This window comes from Lygodium microphyllum, chromosome 4 (assembly GCF_053477565.2).
Source record: "Lygodium microphyllum isolate KBCC chromosome 4, Lygodium_microphyllum_v1.1.10, whole genome shotgun sequence".
Lineage (NCBI taxonomy): Eukaryota > Viridiplantae > Streptophyta > Polypodiopsida > Schizaeales > Lygodiaceae > Lygodium > Lygodium microphyllum.
Genome location: NC_141138.1, coordinates 120569616 through 120594294, shown reverse-complemented (window position 1 = coordinate 120594294; position 24679 = coordinate 120569616). Strand labels below are relative to the sequence as shown.

The following is a 24679-nucleotide window of genomic DNA, read 5'->3' as shown; positions in this document are numbered from 1 at the left end:
AAGGCAAAGCTTAGTGTGAGAAATGATTTTTGTGAAGAGGCTTTAGTGATAAGGATTTTCAACCTTAGATTTTTTTTAAAAAGATAATGACACTGAATCATGAGACGAACAGAGATAGCCACCAGAAAATGGCGCGATTTCAATCAGCAGGTCACTATTCTAGCTGCGACTATGGAGGGGACTCTATTGATTTCTCTCTTCTTTATCTCCTCTTGACTCCTATTCTTTTCTCTGTCTCTGTTGACTGTTAGCATAATAGAATGACTCAAGCTGCTGATCCAAGGCTTGACACAGCTTCAAAAATAGTAGAAGTGATTGCAATTGCAATTTTTGAATAGCATACTCTTCCATCACCATCTATGTCTGCCTCTTTTATCATTTCAGTGAGCTCCTTATCTATGAGTGCATGTCTAAGCCTTGCCATTGAATGAGCCAGCTCCGATGCTATAATAAAGCCATTGCCATTGATATCAAATGCATGAAAAAGAGCCTGTAACTACTCTTCTGTGTATGGTGATGGATGTTCCTTGCTCAAATCAGAGGCATGAAGATCAACAAACTCTTGAGACTCGATCAAACCGTTGTTATTGGTATCTACTCTATGTGTCATATGCTCTCCACCTTCACTATCCGTCCAGTGGATTATCTGAAGAAAGCATATGATCTCTGTGCCTCAGGGTTATTATACCCTGCGATTGAATATTGATGAGACCTAGTATGTATCTCTTTAGCATTTAAGGGGGCATTTCTAGTAAAATAACTAGGCTCTTGTACTCCATCCCTATGATCCAACCCATTTTTCCAAGAAGTCCCTCGCCATGGCTCGTGCACCTCTTGATCAAGAACAGCTAGCTGAATTGAAGGAATTTTTTTTTCAAGTTTGATCGAGATGCAGATGGGAGCATCACGAAACTAGATCTTGGCTCTCTCTTGAGGTCATTGGCCCTAAAGCCAAACAAAAGAAACCACACCACTAGCTACCTAGCTCATCCATGGCTCTGATACCATGTTGAGAATCATGGACCTAGAACTAGATGAGCTATGGTGGACGGAAATCAAACATACTATACATGATTAGAATGAGAAATTTGAGCTCAAGTGAATTAGGTTCCAAGATAGATTAGCTTGGACTCATAAACACATTCTTGAGTGACTCAAACTGATTGTACCATATGTTAAAATGAGTGTCAAGTACATGCATTTATAGCTTTTTGGATTGTACCATTGTACCTCACTGTGCATATGGGATTTTGAGCATCTCTTCCTAGAGCATACATCATTTGTCTATCTTCTAGAGTCTTCAGGGCATACATCTAGCCTCTATGGACCAATGGCAAAAAGTTTATAATCACTCATTAGATCAATCAACTAACTTTCAGTTGCTTCTTGGAGAGCAAGCAAGGCTTGGCTTGACCATCACCCCACATTCCTTGCTTGGTTCCTTGAAAAGAACTTGTGATGATGCCCTAACTATAGATCTTGCAGTATTTCTCGCACCAACCTAGAGAATGGTGCCTTAGGAATAATCAAGTTAGCACTCTTTTGGAATTTCCTTATCTCAGGTGTAGCGCAACTGTGCATGGTCTCCACCTTCGCTTCTTATATGTTGGAGGATGTGTATTACCAGTTGGAGTAGTAGTGAGAGGTGGAGCAACTGGAGCATGTGGACCACCATTTCTGGACAATGGCAAACCATCATTATTGACCACACTAGGGTCACCATTGTTAGACACAATAGTGCCACCAGTATTAGCTGCAGTAAGGCCATCATTGTCGGCCTCTAGGGGACCTTTGTCACTCACAATATGCTCACTAGATTCAGAAGAGTATTGAGCTCTTGCTTTTGTAGGTGCCTTCTTGATAGGAAGCTTGGAACGTGCCATGGTTGTGATGATAAAGGATAGAAAGGTGGAGGGTAGAGTGAAGAGTAATGGAAAAAAATGAAAGGAGAGACTTGGCTTAAGTACAAAAATTTTAAACTTATTGTGGTGTAAATGAACTTTAAAATTATCATTTCATTTCATTTCTCCACCCCACCCCATTCCTGTCTCTCTCTCTCTCTCCTACCACCCCCCTCATGCCCCTCTCTATCTAGGCTAGTGAATGTTCCAAGGTTTGGAATTTTCATATCTTTGTCTTAGGATTTTGAAATTGACTTTTCGTAACTTAAAAACATAGTCTGAAATAGAATTTGAAAAACATAGTGACAAACATTGGAAATTTTAAACAAAATTTGTAAAAGACATCTCATGTTAAAGGTAGAAGTATTGATGTGTCATATCCTTAGAACGTGTGCTCACTCGTTGACTCTAAATGCATCAAAAGTATTATCTTTATCTAGGTCTCCATTTCTTGCCATCTCTCTCTTAGGTTGTCGACCATTCTGCATCGCGTTGTCTAGCTGTGTTGTTTTCATATCTTGCTTTTCTCATTTCATATATTGCCCTACTTATAAATTCCGCTTGAGCGGTTTTGGACTTCTTTTCTTTTTCCTCGTATCGTATCTCTAATCTCCTATACTACCATTGTAATAATTGCCTCATAGAATTGAAATTATTGATGCCACCTCCATGATTAATTGCCTTTTGAAAAGCACAGTGAGCTTGCCAATGAGATCATTCCATGCCTTAAGTTGATGATACTGCCAAACTTCCCTGATTTGCAAAGTATTGACCATGTGCTTCAAGTATATACTGCACAAGAAGAGAGATTAGAAACACAAACTAATTCGACATGATGATTTTTTTTTGTAATGGTGGCAATACTGACCATGTAGTGTGTTATGCTATTTGTAGTCCATGCCTCCACCATGGACTTATGAAATTTAGCAACTGTCTCTTTAAATATATTGGCATCACCATCCCTAAACCTCAACTTTTGGGGTGTGTTATTTTTGCGAGCTTTTGATTTCGTTCTTTTGCAATTGAAATTGATTTTTAGAGCTTTTTGAAACAACCTTGGATGCTTTCTACAAACGACATGTGACGCACTACTGCTCTTCTTTAACATAAACATATATTGTGCATCATGCATGCATCATCATTTGGGAGCTCCCAAGGAGAATACTAAACCATTCACAGTAAAGGGAGCAATGGTGCTGAATAATCACAACAAATAATAACATTCCAAAGTTTTGCATTACCCAAAAGGAGTACAATATCTAGAAAGGTCCCAAGATTGCTACGCCTTGATCGATCTTCATGTAACAAAAAGGACATGTCACACCCTAATGAAGTGCATGATGATGAGTTGGCCAGAACAATGAATGAGCCATGCTTACTTTGGGCTTCCTACATAACAGGGCATATCTTACGTGTTTGCCCTAACACAAACGCAAGGTTAGTGGAGTTAGTGCAGGCTGATGTATGACCATGTGCTCCTTGGGTTGAAGGCCAAGTATGTGCATGTACACATAATATATATGTTTGCAAGCAAGAAATGCCTTTTGGGTAGATTCTCTTTTTTGAAAAATCAAGACAAGTGCACCTAGGCTCTTCTTTGATGTGCACATCATAACAACTCTCTGTCAAGACTCGAAATACTGAATGTTGTCTCTCAAGTTGTACTACCTCTTCCAAGAATGTCAAAACCATGCAACCAGCTGCCTCTATTCTCTTTTGTGCATCTTTGGAAATTCCATGTCTCCACTTGCGTCTTCTCCCACTTGAACCACATTTTGTAGAAATAGGAGGTTTGCTCTTCTCGTTCCTTGGTGGTGCTATAAAGCAAGCAAATTTGAAACCAGCCTGTCTTAGGCTACTACACTCTTCCTTTGATATATTTGTTCCTATATCAACTGGCCACAAAGATGGAACAATTGGTGATGCTATCACTTGTTTCTGCACAGCGTTTGTATTCTTGACATCATGATTCATACCAAAACACTTTCTCACACAGTTAGGTGGTGTCCTTCGTAAAGCCCACTCCTCCTATGCTCCTTCTACCTCTTCTACGTGGGTTGATGTTCTCGCATCTAGTGCACTTACTCCACTTGCAAAGGGCTTGATTGGTATCTCCTCATCCTCTTGGATACATATATCTTCCATCTTTCCATCGTCAAATTGTATACTCCACGGCCTGCCCCTAATTTTCCTTTGCCTTGACTCCATCATGTACCCCGGTCTATGAGAACTTACAGTTGCTCCACCTCCCTTCTTTTTTCTTTGCACAATCTCCCTATCACCTTGCATTATAGGCTCCTTGTACAAATGACTTCCAACTACAACACCTTGCAACACACGTGCAACAGAGGTGGGATTTGGGGATTCCCTTTTGCTGGCACTAGCCAACAAAGACTCCATAGAAGGCCCAGATCCAATAAACCTCCTTGTGGTATAGCCCAACCTCTTTGCACATTGAATATATGCATTCAAAGCATCACTAACACATGCATCATAAAGTGATATCTTTCGTTTTCCACCCTCACCCGCTAACCAACTAGCATGGACACTTTTTGATAAGTTTATGCTTGGAATTTGAGCATGTTCCCAAGGACTTTTGTTAGCCTGCGGAGTCAAATCCAAAAATAGAATCAGTAGCTCTCCCCATTGCTACATTGTGCAACAAATCTTAATGAGCTGGAAAAAATGACACACTTACATGAGATTCAATTCCTCCCCAGTGGGGCAATTCTTTGCTCCCACCATTTCAACCACCTATCCAAAGCCTTGATGTGTTCCTTGTTTACATTTCGTGCCCACCAATCTCGGATAGCAGAGGCATGAAGTGAGGCTAGTTGAGTCGTCGTTGTTAGCCTTCATTCTTCACACAATTCAATGTGATGCATTTGTTTATCCATAGTGACTAATTTCTTGGTATGCTTTTGCAAACTTTGCTCCCAATGAAAAAGACAAGAGCGCTCCCTCCCTTCCATTATGTTATGAGGTCCTCCATTGTACACAGCCCTTATTGCCATCCAATTTGCACTTGCCTCATCGGACATAAATCTAGCAAAGTCAGGTGGATCATGGTCACATTGAACCATGACAGAATTCAAATTTCTCCAAAACAGGATTTGAGACTCTTCGTCCTCCTCTTTAAATTCACATATTGCAATTACCTATAATGCTCTCATGCTAGTTCATGATTGGTACATTAGTATAGTGTTCATTAACAACAATTTAATTTCAATACAAGCTTTAATTATGTTGCCACATACCCGTGATCATAAACTGAACAAGACATAGTTGCCCACCCATCAATCCTATGGGTATGATCAAAGTGCACCCATGCACGTCGTAAATCTCCAGTCCCTATTCGCCTCATAAGATTCACTAAGTCCACCCCTGATGTTGATCCCTTGGTGGAAATTTTAAACAAGTAGCACTTCTCCTTGGCATCACCTTGTCCCGGAAATCTACTTCCATGGAAAAATGGGAAGACACAACGTTTTTGCAAAAGAAGTATGTTGTCATACCCATCACCAACCACTTGACCTTGTTTGGCTCTCTCTTGTGAAACAATCCCTTTGAACCTATGTATTTATTAGATGGTTATTTCAAATACAGGACATACATTGTAAGCAGAAAATAATAATGCACAAGCTTACCCTTTACTCTGCACAAGTGGCATCATTTCTTCTAGAAAATGATTAAGGTTCACCTCAGTCGCCTCCAATTTGTCTTCTTTTGTTAAAGATTCAAACAACATTTGCCGAGTGACTAGCATTTGTATTTTTCATGGGCCTCCCTTTTCGATCTTTAGGACCGTGCTCACAAGCCTCCGCACCTTGTCAAGGGTTGCTCTCTTTGTGCCTTGTTGAACACTGTGAGCATGCTCCCCAACATGGATCACCAAATGTGTCATTGTAGGATCCAGTGGCAACACATAATAGATCATGCATTTGCAAATGGTTGCACACGTAGCAACATTTTGACAATAGTGACATGTTATCTTGGAGTTTCCCTCACTTGTAGGATAACCCATGCTCACGGTTCCATCCAAGTGACCATGGAAAAAAACATCATTGTATTTTCCCTCGGTTATGTAGTAAGGACAAGTGATCCTGAGACATTGAAGACTTCCAAGACAATAGCTCAAGCGCACAGTGCACTCAATTGCCATATTTGTTTGTGAGGGCCGCGACCCCACAGGTGACCATCATATTTTTGTTCCATACCCATCATTCGCTTCTTGCTATGTGTGGCTGGAAGCTCAAAAGCAACTGTACCATTATACTCGATTGGGAGCTCATCCACCCTTCGTGGAGGTCCATAGAGTGCTAGTAATTTTTTCAATCTACCCGTTCTAGCTTTCTCCTCAATGAAGGCTGCAATGGAGTTATCATAGGAAGATAAGTCCTCTCTTTGGCTACCCACACATAGGTCCTCCTCGACATTTGTGTCATGTAGATCCTTATGGATCCCTCCGTCATTGCATGCACCTATTGAAATTGTTACTTCATCAACATCCTTCTTGTAATCTGAGGGTATGTCAAGACACACTGGAGTTGATTTGCTACAATCAGGAGTACAATCAATGTAGTTGTCAATCTCATCTTCTATTGACTCAATACTATTAGAGATGTACACATAGTCATTTGAGTGCATGATAGAGTAGGTGGCTGATAATGTACTATCAATCAAATAGTGTGCATGCCCTTGATGATCCCATCTTGGAGACACGATGACGTTGTTTGCTCCACCATCATTCTCTATGACGGCTTGCAACCCCTGGAATTTTTGTGTTGGAGGCAATAGATTCTGTAGGTAGTACTCACTCAAAAGAACCCCTCCATTTCTTAATGAAACCCTGTGCTCTAAGTAATCACTGGCTAGTCTCCATGTTAAAATAGCAAAACTCGACATGTTGTGCCCTCTGGTGGGTTAGTATTTGATGAAGAGAAGAAAACTCTGAATAGAGCTCACAGTGTGTATTTGATGAAGAGAAGGCAACAGTTCACCGTCGGATGACCGTGTAGAGAAAAAAGGGAGGCATGGAGGAAGTTACAAGAGGGTTAGAATAACCTCAAAGCTATAGCAACCGTCACTACAAGCAGAGATGACTAAATAATGAATATGCACACTCATCAAAATTTAAGAGCCACAATCATTCATCGACATTTAAGAGCAATAATAAATAAGCATAATCATCAAAAATTAAAAGAAAAATTTACGACTCAATCACCCACCATCTTTCACCTTTATTGCCCTCTATCATTCTCTCATTCTCTGTCTTCGCGAGGTTTTTATTTGTGAGTTTTTCAACGTCCAACTACATTTCTGACTATATATCTAACTAAATAACCAACTATGCACTCATAATTAAGAGCTCTCGCCCCATGAGTTTTTCAAAATAATGTTGTAAATTAGATTAAATTAATGTTTTTAAGATTTATTTATGTTGTATTAATTACCTAGTTATTTAACGGCTAACTACATGTCTAACTATTTATGAGACTAGCTAACTTACGAGAGAGAGACTAACTAGCTTATTACTCTCTCTCTCTCTCTCTCTCTCTCTCTCTATATATATATATATATATATATATATATATATATATATATATATATATATATATATATAGCTAGACCAAGGCAAAAAGACTTAGACACTAACTCTCTCTCTCCCTTCTCTCCCTCTCTCTCTCTCTCTCGTGACACACACATACACACTCTCTCTCACGTGTTTTTCGACCCGCGTCCCTCCTTCGTAGACCTGCAGCCTGGACCCTCCTCAGACCACGGCTCTGCCCTTGAGGAACACTCTGGAACTCTTGCCCCATCAGCTCCCGCCCCATCAGCTCGCCCTTGTTGAGGTACGCCTCTCTGAAGCAAAATGCTCACAGCTCTCGCCCCATCAATTCGTCGTGCAGCTCATCCCGTCGTCCACGTGGCATCGCGCAGCTCATCCGTGTCGTCCGCATGGCATCATGCAACTCGTCCGTGTGGCATCGTGCAGCTCATCCGCGTCGTCCACGTCCCAATCATTGACATTGAAGCCCCCCAATCATCCGCGTCCATGCAGACGATGGGTGGGCTTATGCACTCATTTTCTTTTTGGTGCATTTTGCTTTGGTCTATTAAGCGTGCTTTCCTTTGATTTTTTTACTGCACATGTTCACCCTTACGAGTATATTTCGCTTACGTAGTGCTTGCATTAGGCTTAAAATGCTTGTAAATTGTCTTGTAAGTCGACGACAAAACATCGAGGGTGGGAGCCTCCCAATCGTCCGCATGGACGCGGACAATGGGTGGGCTTCAATTAAAAGTCTTGTTGTATTTGGCTGCTGTAAGGAACTCCATGAAAGGTCTACCTCCACTACGATCATCTGTAATATTTTCTAGGTTATCGAGTGGAGTAGGTAGAACCACAAATGCAGAATGGAAAATGTTCTAACAACTTAGATCATCCAAGCAAAAGGAACACCATGTTGCTACATTTGGGAAGAACTATTTGTCATTTCAAAAGGATGGATTGTTGACTTAAAATGTTCCTAGCAAGTGACATTCAAGCTGCATTCACGCGATATCACATCTTATGATCCCTTCATTCAGCTCAGGGAAATTTGTTGTGTAGACATGAGCCATACTAAATGTTAAAGTTCAATAGTCAAAACATTCCACATGTTTCCTATAGCATTAAGTCCTTCAAAGTAAAGGTCTTATAAATAGTAAACATCCCTATCCTTCACCACCTTAATTAACAAAGTAAGTGCTATTAAACACAATATCTTCGTGAAATACTCTTGTCCAAAGGTCACTCACATTCAGTTGTTCCATAGCGTATATACTTTAGTTAAATCCAAACAATGAGAAAAGGCTAATTGTACGAATACTTTTATGAGCATTTTCATAGCTAGAGGCATTTAGCACCTTGCACAAGCACCATTCATGAATTTTCTAACTTTAAGAGGTTCATTGTGTATCATGAGATAACAAAAAATGGGGTTATTAAGCTTAAAGAGGTTGATTGTGTATCTATTTGCAAGTGCAGAGAAAGTTATGACACCTAAAAGAGTGCTTAGAAAGAGAAAGAAATGTGTGTCACCTCATAGTAGCCGTGAAGTCTGTATGAAGCTACATTCAGGATGTGTTCCTGGGCGGATCTTAGAGCAAGAAACATCATCGCGTTTGAGATAAGTGGACACTCCTTCAACAAAGAAAGGACGTGGTGCAAAAAGATGTGTCTACATTGATGACGAAGCACAAGTGGATGGGGACTCCAATACAATTGACGGGGTTGCGGAGCACACAGGTAGTCACTTATATGTCCATTTCATTTACATATGACTGTTTGTTCATTGTTATGTATTGTTTTATCTATGTATATATTGTCTACCCATTATATATGATTGGTTTAATGCTACTGTTTTTTATTGTTACTTATTAATATCTGCTCCTACAGAGACTAATGTGCAACATGATAATCTAGATGACAAAGAAGAGGTGAGTGGTGATAGTGATGAAGGGGAGAATGATGATGAAAAAGAAAAGAAGCACTCAAGGAACTTAGGCAAGCAAGTCTCTCTAGGCCTAATGAAGGAAGTGCTGAGTCAATTTTATATAAAAAAGAGGATGTTGCCTCCTCTTGTGCCTCTTTGCAGATTGGTGGCTCATGAGGCAATCAAATTTGCTACGGATGATGCCTAGTGGTTGATTCCTTCCTTTGATTCCACTGGTTATCTTGAGACTATGGGACACTTCCTTGTGTCCCCAAGAGGGGAGACCATGTCTGTGACAGCCAGCAATCTAGATGAATGGGGTCCAATATGGCGTCAAAGAAATGAGGACTTTGAGAGGGCTCTTGGAAGAGAGTGGCAAGACCTTAAGGGTAAAAAGTTATTGGTTTGGGATGGAAACCAAAGGCTTAAGACAGGGTGAAAACGCATCAAAGAAAGTAAGTTGTCCACTATACATGCAAGTATTGAATGTTTGTATCCCATTCTTATGTTAGTTGGTTTTCAATTACAGAGTACTCCGACTATGCTCACTACCATGTTATTGTACGATGCCAATTCATTGAGGTGCCAAAGACGAAGGAAGCAAAGCTACTACTCACACTAGACACCACCAACGCATAAGTCTTCTTCCTTTAACTATGCTCCTCTTTGTAATATGTTACACTTACATTCTCAAATTATGCTTCTGTTTGTTTTCAATAGTATTTCCAGAGCTCATGTTACTCCAAATATTGTCCATGAGGTGTATATGTTTCAAAAGTTTGGTACTGCAAACAAAGACTCCACTCTAGATAGATTGAGTCCAGCCATGAGGAAGTGGGCTGAGGTTGAGATGAGTATAGAGGCAAGATATTATCATGGTGTTGCTCCATGGTATAACTCTCCTTGCGGTTTAATATCTCAGCTTGTATGGAAGGTGATTTTCTATCTATGGCTCACTTGTATGAGATGTGCTTTTCTATCTCTAATTTAGTTTTTTTTTTTTTTGAATGATAGGATGAATTTCATGTCTCCATCTCAAAAGAAACTGCGAAGCTTGAGGCTCTTGGTCTAGATGAGGTAGAGAGGAAGAAACGTTTGGAGAAGGCTACAAGGGTGGAAGAGGAGCGCCTTAAGGATAGGGGGTTACAAGTACCTATCCATTGCTAATCCCCAAAATGGTGATGAGTTCTTTAAGTTGTTATTTGGGCTAAAGTGGGATGATGCAAGCATGCTCAAGATCACAAGAGACAAGTTGTATTGTCTCACAAGCTCAAAAATCCCTACGGAAAGGTATTTTGTATATATAACGCAAGTTGTGTGTATGTGATGCTTTTTTCTTCAATGCTTTCTATTTGCGTATATTTTTCGGCATCACATGAAAAAAATATTGTTGCATCTTATGAGTCTCACAAATGCCAAAGACTCCCAATACCCACATTTTGGTGATTATAAGCTCTTTCGGTTTTACATGAAGAAAGAGACATATTGGGCTCACTTGCATTCAGAGGCACTGCTTCAGATTGAAAGGATACAAGTAGAAGGTCCACAGCTACCAGATTCATTTGAGGAGTTCTTTAAGCTTAACATGAAGAATCATGTCATGCAGGTTGACTCAATGCAGTGCATTCATATTGCTTTCTTAAGTTCTTTCTTAAAATGTATATGTGCTAATGTGAAGCGCTTGTGAAACTTGTGTAGGCTTTTGTACACCTTTGGATGGAATGAAATCTTCAGATGTTGCAGAGAAGATGCCAGAGCTTACGTTCAGCCAAACATGTGATTTATAGGTTAGCATCAAAACTATTTTTCTATTTTGAACGTTAAAACACCCGCTTTGATCAAAGGAACATTACTTGTAAACTCTTCATCTTAAATGTAGTAGATATAATGGCACTTGAAAGCATATTTATGTTATTGATTTTTCTATTCTAAGCTCCACATGAAAGCTCGAGGTTGGGTGGTTGGTTTATTATTATAAAACTATTGTCTTATATAAAGGAGATTGTGTGTCTAATTTTCATATTAGATTGCATGCATTTGCTTGCGTAATTAGCAAGAATGTTGTAGGTGGATACTACAATGTGTAGAAGAGAAGAGGCTGGATGCAGCTCCGCAATTCACAAGAGAGTGGATTGATGTTCGTGACGAGAACACTATGTATTCTCCATCATTACGTGAGAGAAAATTGACGGCATGGGAGGCAAGTGTTTGCCCTTGGTGGCTGGATTACCTTGTGGGGGTTATCCCTAAGCAAGAGAAAGATATGCATGAGAGTAAGTACTTCAATCTATGTAAACATCTCGTCGCTTTTGTAGCAATAGTTTTTGTGCTCATGCATGGGAATCTAAGGGTGAATGATACTATGTAGGATTCAAGGAGGAAGTTGATACTCATGAACCACTTACCGCACCCACCACTGTAGAGGAGCAAGAAACCAAGGATACCAAAGGTGCAGAAGGAAGTACTCATGCTAGTGAAGCTAGCAAGGATGCTACACATGCCACCCAAGGTACTCAAGGTAATGCACATGCTATTGAAGCTACTACCAGAGCCACTACTACCCCCTTGCTAGCATTGTTGACAAGAGAGGCAAAGGGCTTATGGGAGAACTAGACACCTCTATAGATCTAGGGAGAAAAAATGTGTCAGAGTCCTCTATGGCGCCCACCACCTCCTTTGTTGCAGAGTCATCTCTTGGTCGAGAGAATTGGGAGAGGCGACCTATGACCCGTTTAGTAGGAGAAGTCTTATATTAACTTGAAATTAATTTGGTCGCCCATGAAGATAGTTGTGTATGAGTATTAAAAATAAATTACTTTGAAATAATTGTTGTAGGGTTCCAGTATCAAACATATTTCGATGCTCTATTAGTGGATGTGACCCAAATTGATAGATTTGTCCTTGATCAGTAGACATGACAACTACATATTGCAAGAACATCAATTTACCTGTTGCATATAGCATTGTATCATCGTTTACTTTGCATTAATGACTATGTTGTTTTGTGTATAGCATCAACAAGTTTTTTGCAACACAAAAGATGCATCTTTATAGCAAAGATGGAGTTCCATGTCCAGAGGTGGCTCGATTGATATCTGTAGATTTTCCTACGAGCTTGCTTGTGGATGCTCTAGGTCCCATCCCATTGGGTAAGTTATCCTTTCTATCACACAAGGTTTACATCAAAATCACTTCTCATATATCATAACGCCAATGTTGTTTTTAGAGGGCATGACTATTCCCAAGTGGAACACGTTCTCAAAGGGTCTAGTTATGGGTTGTATGGACCTTGCTCGCGAGTATTTGGCCGACCAAGGATTCTTAGTCATTATGTACTTAGCAAAGCATATAGGTGAGTTTATTATGGATGTGGCAAGAGTGGGGCTTGTGCTTCACCGCACTTGGACACTCATGTGTGACTCCAAGGCTTATCAACATCATGTTACTAGAGAGGTGGTAAGATAACAAAGTTGGATACATTGAACGTATGGTTGTATGTTCTAAATAAAGTTTGTGTTACATGCTTTAAATAAAAACATGGATCACTTATTCTATTTCCACTCGTGAATAGGTACTTGATCTTACTGTGTGTCTTTGGCATCATGCTAGTCATGTTGTGCCTTGCTACGACAAAGAGGCTGGGGAGAAGATTTCAAGGACATTGTTTCCAGCTATTAACCCCAACACGAAGAAAGCCCAACACCAAGAAAGCAAAAGAAAGTGGAAAAGACAAAAGTCCAGGGCAAATACTGAAGCGGAAAGGCGCATTTTAAAATGGAAAAGGCGCACCCTGAAATATTGTAAAAGAGCGACGGGCTCTCACCCGTGCAATTTGTAAATGCAGACAGGCGGTGGAAAGGAAGCTAGGAGGATAGACAGACAATGAGAAAAGGGGCCTAGGCCAAGGGCCGGCCATGTAAAAAAGGGGGAGGACTGCCCATGGAAATTAGGGCATGTATATAAAGTTAAAAAAATGAATGAGAAGAGCATCCTCACGTGTGGCAGACAGCGTCTTCTTCTTCTCCTCTTGTTTCTTACCTTCTTGCCTCCTTGCTTGTGCTTGAGAGAGGGACTGAGAGCGTGTGAGGGAGTGAGGGAGTGATCGTGGGAGGGCAAGGGATCTTGGAGAAGAAGCTCTCCATCTTCTCTCTTCATCTTCCCCTCCTCTCCTCTCCTCTTGTCTTGAACGTGGCTATGGAGGATGAAGCTCATGGGAGAGGGATTGAGGTTGCTTGAGCTTGCCTCAAGGATCGTGGAGCTGCAGGGGTGCAAGAGAGAGGAAGGTACTCGATCGAGCATCAACGTCAGCTCACTACACCCACAAGGTAGGCATTGCACGACGGCTATGTGAGAGGTAGCCATGGCTGCTCAATTCGAAACACTTGAGTAACAAGTGGTCTGTAGGTCTCGGGGTAGAGCTTGAAGAGCTCCCACATTTTGGTTCCATTGCCGGGACAAGTGGAATTGAGCTTTGAGCACCGAGCGCATCAGATCGAGCATGGAAGTAGGGTTTGTAGCCTGAACCAGTGCTCGAGATAACTAGGAGACTTAGGAGGTTTTAATCTGAGGAACAGGTAAGTATTTGGGTTTGTTGGAAGCATTAGATTAGGACTATTCTTCTACATTTCTGTTTTTCATATTGGCTGCACTAGATTGAGGTTAGATTAGGGTAAAACCAGAGAAAACAGAGGTTCTTGCTGCTACTGAAAACAGGAAAACAGGAGACCAGACTCAGGCTGCTGTGTGAAACAGAGACAGGGAACCGACTATAAGGTGTTCCAGTACTGGGAAAAAGCCTTAAGAGGCATGGGAGGCCAGGACATATCTCATTTCCTTAGTTGGCTTTGTTTGTGAGAGAGAGAGAGTTTCTAATTCACGGGACGAGGAAACGCAACCCCGATTCTAGACGTATTCGATTCATGCTATTTTAGGTGAGTCCAGTGAGTTCCAGTAGCGCTCTGATTGGTTATGGGATGTTTTGTGATGATTGAGTGCAACAGACAGTAAGGAGGATTCAAACGCCCCGGAATCGCACCCGCCGCCGACGCAGTCGGACCAACCTACAGTGGTCCGATTCCAAGAATCGAACCCACCCCCGTCTGAGCCGGACCATCCTAGTCCGACTACCAAAATCGGACCAGTCCGATTGGACATGCCACGTGGCACTCGGACTGCCCTCATAATCGGACACTCAACTACCCAATCGGACCATCCGGTCCGATCGGACGCCTCATCCGAACGAAGAATCGGACCCACCCCTGTCCGACTCGGACCAGTCCAGAATCGGTCCGACTGTTAGAGTCAAACCATACCGAACCGTCCGACTCTCAGAGTCGGACCATCCCGGTCCGACTCCCAGAATCGGACCATCTTGCCAGAACACAAAGATAAGGATCTTTTGCTGACCTAACCACAAACCTGACCCAAGGACGCAACCCTGCACACCCCCAGAACCCATTTGGGCCAGTAGAACCTCAGTGATTTATCGAACTCAGGGGGCAAAAGGACCATAGAATAGCCGGGAACCGAGTTGAAAACTCAAATTAGGCTCAAAACGTGGGTGGAAACAAGGTGGAGTTTGCATTAAACTCTTTGTGCATTGGCATCTCACTTTTGTTATCCACTAAACCTGCACAGCAAGAAAAGAGAAAAGCTTGTTTTCGCACCGAGCACCACAAAAGCACTAAGCACAACGTATGTGTAAGGATCAACGCTGCTTTCAAATAACAAGGAACGCATCTGGATACCTAATAACATTAAGGAACCCACTAGTAGGAGGAGACCCCAAGACTTAAACAGGTGCCTGAACGCCCTACTAGTAGTACCTGGAGAAAACGCAAAGACACGGGAAGCAACAAGATAGAGGAGTGGAAGCTACAGGAGCTGATTGGATTCATCGACAACCTTGTGGAGCTGGAAGCAGAAACAATGTCAGGATCAAGAGGCGATCAAGGGGAAGACCAGTTAGATTTAGGAGAATTTCCAACTTCGGTCCAGGAACTGGTACACGACTACAATCTACTCATCAAGACTAAGATCCAAGGTAGACCTGCAGAGGAAGTAGTGGCTAACCTGGAAGAAGAGAAAAGAGCTATCAGAGAGAGTTGGAAGGCATAATTGCCTACAACCATGAGCAGAGGGCTAGAAGACTGCAGCAAGATGTGGATATGTACGAGGCTAGATGAGTACTAGACCTAGCTGGGGCAGCCAAGTTCCGACCGAACGTAGAAAGGGAACGGGCAACAGAGGCTGGCATGATGTTGAGTGAACTGGTGGCAAAGCAACTCATGGACAATACATCCGTGGAGCAGAGTGCTATTGCCTAGCCACCGTGATACTGTCAGGGTTGGGAGTCACGCAAGGAGCTAAAGGGCAGGCTAGGATCCCCATAGTAGCAAAACAACTGGCTCGATACGAACCTAGAAGTGACTTGTACAACTTCATGGAGCAGTTCAAGCAAGTGTGTGAGGCGAACGGCCTTACTGACCCTGTGCAGCGAGCTCAAGCTTTCGGCCTGTGCTTAGGCGACAAGGGGAGGACGTGGTACTCTAGTCTGGATGACAGAGAACGTACAAACTTCGCTCGTCTTAAGGGCCTCTTCATCAAGAGGTTTTCGGAGGCAGGGTACTCGAACAACCTCATCATTAGGTTGATGAATATTAGTCAAAGGGAGAAGGAGGATGTTAGGGATTACATTACCCAGGTGCACAGTCTCTATAAGAGAATCCCTGCCAATGAGCGACCCACCGAGAGGGCAGTGTCTACAGTGTTCATGAACGGGATTCGAAGCGAGGAGCTCTACAAGGCTTTGGCCAGTAACTCCACCTTACAATGAGACGTGCTGGCTCGAGTCTTTGAGGAGGCAATACGCGTAGATGATCAACTCAGGGAACGTAGCATGAGGATTACCAACTGAGATGGTGTGAGCCAGAGGGACCTTGAGAGATCAACCATCTTAGGGGAAAAAGTAACTGCTAGCGCGCAAGACAAGGGAAAGAGTGTAGACCACGACCAAGGGATGGCAGAGATGAGACTGGAGATTGCGCGATTGCAAGAGCTCGTTAGAAAGCCTGTGAGATCGCATGTACAATGTGTGTACTGCGGTGATAATCACCTCCCAGCGGAGTGCCAAGATCCTAGATCTCGACCGTGCTCAAATTGCGGTAGATTCAGACATGATGTAGCGCACTGTAGAATGCCGAGGAGACTTCTGTATAAGCAACAGTACAACCCTCCACACTTAGGCAATAGGCCACCTAATTTCTTTGGCAGGGGAACCCAGTTAGCTCTTCTAGCACCAACTAACCCAAGACCTGTCGTGCCTAGGCTCGAGATGAACCCAACTAGCATACCTAGGCCACCAGAGCCTTTTGTGACTCACCCACCTAGCGATGCTCCTGTTAACTTTTTGGAGGAGCCCAATGAGGAAGAAGCATATGTCAATCCTTATGTATCCTACGACGAGGAGGGAAACCCAGTCCTGATGGACTGTCGGCCAGTACCAGTGATGGCCTTAGGAAGAGGACGAGGCAGAGGCTTTGGAGGGCCAAGCTAGGATCCAGTCACATACTGGACTTGCGGCCACCCAGGCCACATTTCATCACGTTGCCGAGAGTGAGAACAAGCTAACAAGGACAAAGCGGATCTCCGATGCACAGAGTGTGGAATCACACATCTGTTTCCTGATTGTCCTAGGCAGAAGCTGTCAACAAGTGCTACCAACATGCCATCGGTGCCTTTGGGGCTCTTTGGAGTTGAGGCTTTCGATAGTGAGGATATGCCCATCCCACTACATGCCATGACGCGAGCTCAAACGAAACAAGCAGGCATCTCCTTACCAGGGCCAAGTAACCTTGATGCAGCCTCAATAGGGAAGACAAGCCGGAGGAGACGGAAAAAGAGAACTAATGTGAAGATAACCCTTAAAACCGAGGAAACGACTACACTGGTAACGGGAAAGAGGGTCACAGACGCAAAGGCAGGGACCTCGGCTCCTAAGACAGCAGAGCTAGGGAGTGCCAAGGTAGGGAAATATCCCCATCCCAAACGGCAACTTGAAGCTATAGCCAAGGTCAAGGAGTGGGTCAAGGACGCCCAAAAGCCCTATGGATCACTTGCTAGATATATTCCTTGCCCTGAGGATGAGAGGGATTGGATGCATGTGCTGGCAACCATTGACCTACCATTCTTGAATGAGGAAGGACCACATCAGCAGGCTGCTAAAACTGCCACCATGCCAACTAAGGAGTCAGTTGTGCCGCTTTGCATGATGGTAGGAAGCTCGCGCAGCCCGAGCAAACCGGCCTTGTCTCGCATCCCCAACAACAAACTAGAGCTTTAGGAGATCGTAGAGTATCTGACCGATAAATTGAACGGCAATTTGGCCGCTAACTTAAAGCCTCTACGTGACCTTTTAGCTAAACCAGAATGGAAATGGAACAAAGTCCATGACCTAAACTTGTTATATAACTGGGCTTTTGATGACAAGGAGAGTGAACAGGGAAGCTTAGGGAATGATGGGCAGTCAGAAGATTATGACCCGGACGACGAGGAGTATGAGGACCGTCGCTCTGCGCGAGAAGAGAGTGAAGAAGAGGTAGACACGATAGAGTACGACACGGAGGGAAAAGCGATAGAGCAAATGAGGGCAAACTTAAGGCCTAGGAAGGAAGAGCTCACTCGAAACGAAAAAGGAGTCATACTGATGGAGTGTGACAGATCCTGGCTGGAACGAATAGAAGCCGTAGATTATGAGCAAGCTTGGCACAACGGTGGGTAATCCCAGTGCTCAAGACGGATTCACCTACGGAACTAAGACCCCCTGGGGAAACACCTTCCTCAAGTGAAGGATGCGAGTTCAACTCAGAGTCGGAAGTTAGTACTGAGAGCGATCCCGAGATACCGCAACCCTCTGAGGTCAAACGCATCAAGGGAGACTTGCCAGTCCACCTGAGGCGCAAGAGGCTAAAAGAGGAGGCCAGGAAGCAAGCAAGGGGCTTGAAAGCGGAAAGGCAGAGGAAACCACAAGATCTACCCAAACATTTTACAAAATTTAAAAAGGGTGACAGAGTGGTGGTCCTGCTAGGTGCAAAAATACAAGGTCAGACTAGTGAACCGATAGAGGGACCCGCCAAAATCAAAGAGGTTAACTTGGCTGGGAAAGGCAAAAAACCAAGACCGGTATTCGTTCCAGATGACTTGGCGGAAGAGGAAGAGACCAAGCTTGTTGCGCTCCTGCAGGAGTACATCGACGTGTTTGCCAACTTAAGGGAGTCGACCCTAGGGTCGTGACTCATAACATCCCAATTATTCCAAATGCAGTGCCAACAAAACAACCACCATACCCCATGAATCCTAAACACACTCATGAAGTGAAGGAGGAGATTGACAAACTCATGAGGGCAGGTTTCATATATGAGATCGAGCACACGAACTGGGTGTCACCTATCGTGATTGTCATGAAGAAAAATGGAAAGATCCGAGTGTGCGTAAACTACAAAAAAGTGAATGCCGCTACGAAGAGGGATAATTTTCCTTTACCTTATATCAAGCACATGCTGGAGAGGGTAGCAGGGAAGGAAGCCTACAGTTTTTTGGATAGCTTCTCGGGTTACAATCAGGTGCAGGTGCACCCCGTCGACAAGAACAAGACTGCCTTTCCCACAGAATGGGGCGTATTCGCCTACATTGTCATGCCTTTTGGGCTAATGAATGCACCTGTAACTTTCCAGCGCCTAATGTGCACCATCTTTAAAGACATGCTTAGGCGTGAACTGGAAGTGTTTGTAGATGACCTATGTTTACACTCTAGTTGGGACGAACACTTGAAGAAATTGTGAGTTGTCTTTGAAAGGTGTAGGCTGTACCACCTCTCGCTAAACCCCTTAAAGTGCCAGTTCTAGGTAAAACACGAATGCATCTTGGGGCACGTAGTGTCAAGGAACGGCGTTGCCACTGACTTCTCCAAGGTCAGAGTCATTGTTGACCTACCGCCACCCGACAACTACAAGGGAGTTTAGTGCTTCTTGGGACATTGGATACTATCGACGATTCGTGCTAAATTATGCATTAATAGCTAGACCTTTGTACAAGCTATTGATAGTGTTTGAGTGGACGGAGGAATGCCAGCGCGCATATGAAGAATTGAAAAATGCTCTTACGACTGCACCAATCTTGCAAGCCCCAGACTAGAACGTAACATTCCATGTGCACATAGACACCTCTAAGTTCGCTATTGGAGCCATGCTATGCTAGCCTGGTGAGCATAACTTGGATTACCCGGTGAGTTTCGCCAGCAGGCAGCTCACAGAAACCGAGATGAACTATTCCATGACAGAAAGGGAGGGGTTGGCCATGGTATTTGCGGTAAAGAAATTTAGGCATTACCTATTGGCCACTCCCTTTGTCTTCTTCGTTGACCATGAAGCCCTACTGTATCTTGTGAACAAGCCTTGCGCTATGGGGCGCATAGCTAGATGGTTACTCCTTTTACTAGAGTTTGACTACTCTGTGGTTGTACGCAAAGGAAAGCAACACTACATGGCTGACCACATGTCCCGCATACACACAGGAGAAGCCGCTGGACAAGACGTGCCTGATGATTTATCGGACGCCCATCTTTTTAACTTGTCTAGTGAACGAGAATTGTTTAGAGTGGATCTGACGCCATACTGGGCCAATGACATTGTGCAAGTGCTAGAAAATGGACTACCAGAGCGACCCATTGAGAAGGCCAGGCTGAAGAGACTTATCCTGAAAATTCAGCCCTACCAACTGATAGCTGGCCAACTCTACAGGATGGGACAAGATGGTTTATTGCGCAGATGTGTGTGTGAGCACGAGATGCACGACACATTAAACGAAGCACATGGCGAAATCGCTGGCGGGCATTTTAGTGGGGACACAACAGCCCAAAAGGTGCTACAATCCCAGCTATGGTGGCCCACCCTATTCCGCGATGCAGCTAAATTTGTAAAGCACTGCGATGAGTGCCAAAGGACCAAAGTGCCTATGTGAAAGGGCAAGATGGAGATGACCCCTGTCATAGCCCGACAACCCTTTGAAAAATGGGGCATCAATTTTATTGGGCCTGTCAGACCTGCAGCACAATACTCCCAAGCTCGATACATCATAGTGGCAACAGACTATTTAATGAAATGGGCAGAGGCACGAGCCACGAGGAAGAACGATGCTAGGACCACGGCAAAGTTCTTGTGGGAGCAGGTCATTTCACGGTTTGGTTGTCCGATCGAACTAGTGACCGACCAAGGCACACACTTCATTAATGAAGTGATTGCCCACTTGCTCTCTACTTTCCTAATAATCCATCGGAAGTCCTCTCCCTATTACCCTCAGGCTAATGGCCAAGCCGAATCCACGAACAAAATCCTAGTCAATGTGCTTACCAAAGTTGTGTCTACTTCGAGAAGTGACTGGGATAACAAGCTAATGGCGGCCTTGTGGGCCTATCGCACAGCTTATAAAACGGCTATAGGACAGACGCCCTTTAGGCTGCCTTACAGAACTGAAGCCATTCTACCCGTAGAATTCTTCATCCCTAGTTTGAGGCTAGCAGTCCAGGAACATTGGAAGGGAAGAGAGGCTTGGACTAACCACTTGGTAGAACTTGAGCACTTAATAGAGACCCGACTCATCGCCACTCACTCTCTAATTTGTGAAAAGGCTCGACGAAAGATGTGGTTTGACAAGCATGTCATGCAGCGAGACTTCGAACAAGGGGACCTTGTTCTACTGTACTCGGTAAAAGGGCATAAACAGAAGATGAAGTTTCGGGGACTAGGGCCTTTCAGGGTACGTGTAATCGGTAGGACCGGAAATGTCAAGTTAGAGACACTTGACGGTGAGGGAATAGGCTTTTTTAATGGCAGCCGCATTAAGAAGTACTATCCTCCTTCACATCCATTGCACGAGCCACCCATGCTAGAACCCCCACTAAACGTCCGCATGGCTACTTAACTGACCTGACAGATCAGGACGAAGAAGTAGTGGCACCGGCATACCTGCGGATCACAGTTGCAACAGGAGCGATGTATTCTTTCGATGCCTTGATTGATGAAGGTGCTGACTGCAACATCCTAACACATGACCATTGGACACGCATTGGTCAACCGCAACTACAGCCCACTAACGCTCAACTCACCCCGTTTGGGGGTACCGCTTACCCACTCCTAGGGAAATGCAAGGTGGTCGTTTCCATCGAGTCTGAAAGTTTGCCGGCCTTCTTCCATGTGTTGCCTGACACTAAGGACGCTGGTAACGTGTCACTATTAGGTTGCACTTTCAAGAAACAAACCAACTGTAATGTGGATTACAACCTAAACCACATACATCTTGCCATCGGCAATGTGCGCATAGTGACAACTTTCAGCAAGGGCTTCCCTAACTCCCCTACTTTTACGAAGCCGCCGATGGAAACCCCTACGACCATGTTTCAGCTCGAGTCTAAACAGACGGAAACTACGGCCACGTGCCAAATTCTCAACCCCAGACTCACGCCCACCAAGAGCGCTCCCAAGGCCAAAAAGTCCAAGTTTCTATGGGTGCCGAAACGGCAAAAACCACATCCGGGTAAACCACCCAAGTGTGATCCTAAACGTCCAAATTATCAACCGTCCCGACCCAAGAGGCAGTCTAGGCGCTATCATTGTAGACACACAACCACGCCACGCTGGATTCCCAAAGACCTCTTGCAGGCACAAGGATACCACGAGGGCAATCCCTGGATTGGGTGCCTAAAAAGGGCCAGCTAAGAACCTCATCTACAAACACCCTCACCCTAACGAGAGGGGTTTGTACACATGGCGTCCACAACACAGTTAACGGGCCAGGGCCAGCTACAGCTAGCAAACCTCAGCTCGTCTATCGACCAAAGCAAATGCCCCAGGCCTTCAACCTACCTAATCCTAAGAACTTACAAACCACGATGACTGCCCGCTCAGAACCAAATACAACCCCCATGCCTCTAGAGCTTCCTACAGCATGTCAAAGTGTTTCCCATTGCGAGGACCGAACTGTGACACCGATGAGGAAGTCACAACCATCTAGTCCAGTTGCACCAGCACCACCAGAGGGTCTTAAACCCTCCTACGCAATACAACCTTTCCTCTCTTTGGCTAAGGACCTTGCCACAACTTCTAGGGATGATTTAATAACCTGCATTAAAATGTTAGATGAAACTTTCACTACATTTGCTAGAAGCTACGAGAGGCTAGACCTAGGTCTTCTTGACGAAACGCTTGCTTCGGATGTCTGTGCATTACCATGCACTTGAGAGGAATACGAACTTATGACCACTAAAGTTCCCAAAATTGCTACCGAACTAATAGCAAATGGTGAAATCTCGAAGGATCAGGCTACACTCAGAAGACTTATCACTTCTTATCGTAAGCCTCCACGTTCTGCTCTTGCACAGGAGCTGCAAGAGCTCACGCAGATGGCAAGCTCACCTTCCACATTCTTGCAGCAGTGGTTTACGCTAAGGATCCAATGGGAGAAAAAAGGTTGTCCCATAATGACCAATGCTGAGCAACGCAGGGCAATCAAAACTATCAAATATGACCCCACGTACGTGGCACCTATCTCGTTTAGGGTCTTGGCCATCACCGGTGATTAGCATTTGGAGGACCATGTGCTCGCCCACCCCTACATTGACCAATTACTCACCCAAGAGGAATTACATGTTGCCAGTCACCTCAGTACCAGAGATCTCTTCCACGATGTTTTGACCTACATTTCCCAAGTCTCCATCCAACCATCCAATCTAGATTGTCATGCCCAACTCGAATACAATCCAAACTTCTATAATTGGCTATTGGCTAGGTAAGTCAATCCACATGAAAAAGTGCTTACCTCGCCCTTCCTGTGCTAATCCTAGGAAGGATTCTTTGAAAGATTCCTGATGGAGGGGGGAGCAAGGTGACCAAGAGCAGAGCAAAGATGAAAAGTTATGTTATCCAGGCAGATTGTTATAATTAAGAAAGTTTCTATGGAAAAATATTGCAGAATAAAACAATAGCAATGGTCAAGCCTCTAAGCAAGTGTGCCCACTTTAAGCCCATCTACTTTTCTCTCAAACTTAGTTCTAATTAGAAATGCGACGAGTGTTGGGCATTAATTGTTGGCATGGTGTGTTGACAGGTCACCGCCATGGCAGGACAGGACAAAGGAGGCAAACTACCATTCTCAGAAGAGGAAATGACCAAATTCGGCATCGCCATCGAGATGTGCGGATTCAGTCACTTCAACTTCAAGCACACACTGAATCTGGACGAAGCCATCATGGAGGAACCCGCGATCAAAGACTTAGTGGACAAATGTCATCTCCACAAGTACGTGGAAAAGGTGGGGCAGGCGGTGGATTACAGTATGTGCGCAGATTTTTTGAGAAATTTCGATTAAAAGCAGGAACTGTGGCACCGTCACAGTAAGGATAGGGGAGCAAGAAAGAAGAATCGAAGTGCCCCTCAATGCAACGATCATAGAAAAGGCCGAGGCGAGATGTTTACACCATGCTGGGGGTCACGAAAGAAGCTGTGCGTACTGTGGATGGAATCAGCTTGGCCGACATCCCGGACCCAGTGGTGAAACTACAAGCAAAAATGATCCATATCCTCTTCTCGGGCCAGCGTTACAATGCGCTGATGAACAGGATCGAGGTCCCACTATTAGAAAGCATAGCAGCAGGAACCCCTGAAGAAATAGACTGGAATGGATTTGTACAGAAACCATTTAAAGTACAGTTGCCCTCCTCACCCCGGCGGAAGCACTAGTAGAAGGAGAGTCCCCTGCCTCAATAGCACGCTCCGCAAGGAAGAAACCTGCGTCAAAAGCAGCTACAATCAGATACGGGGGGATCCTGACAGCTATCATAGACGAAGCAATAAAGAATGAGGGCATCGTGGAGGAGGAAGAGGTGCATCAAAGCTCAGCTCACCACGACGGAGGGGAATCGAGCGAAGGAACAGTAAGCGACAAGGGACAGCAGGAAGTGCCGCCTCCACGAGCGACCAAGCCCGCAGAGCAAAGCAAAAGTGAGAGGAGACAGAATGAGAAAAAAGAGAAATTAAGTAAGGAAGAACGGGCTGACATCAAAAAAGCTAAGAAAGAGTCTCGAAGGGCCGAGGAAGAAAGGAGGAGGAAAGAGGAGGAGAAGCTCACCAGAATAAGAGAGGAGTCAAAGAAGGCGGAAGAGGACAGGAAAAGGAGGGCAGAGGAAGAAGCCGAGGAGCAGCGACTCAAGGAACTGGCCGAGCTAGCGGAATCCACCCAAAGGTCGGT

The 24679-nt window shown here is 44.2% G+C and overlaps 2 pseudogenes; both read right to left on the bottom strand.

The window, feature by feature from the left end:
* Positions 1-265: 265 nt before the first annotated feature.
* Positions 266-24679, bottom strand: part of LOC148037544 (putative calcium-binding protein CML11) — a 262608-nt pseudogene continuing 238194 nt past the window's right edge.
* Positions 4607-5649, bottom strand: LOC148037548 (uncharacterized; annotated as a pseudogene).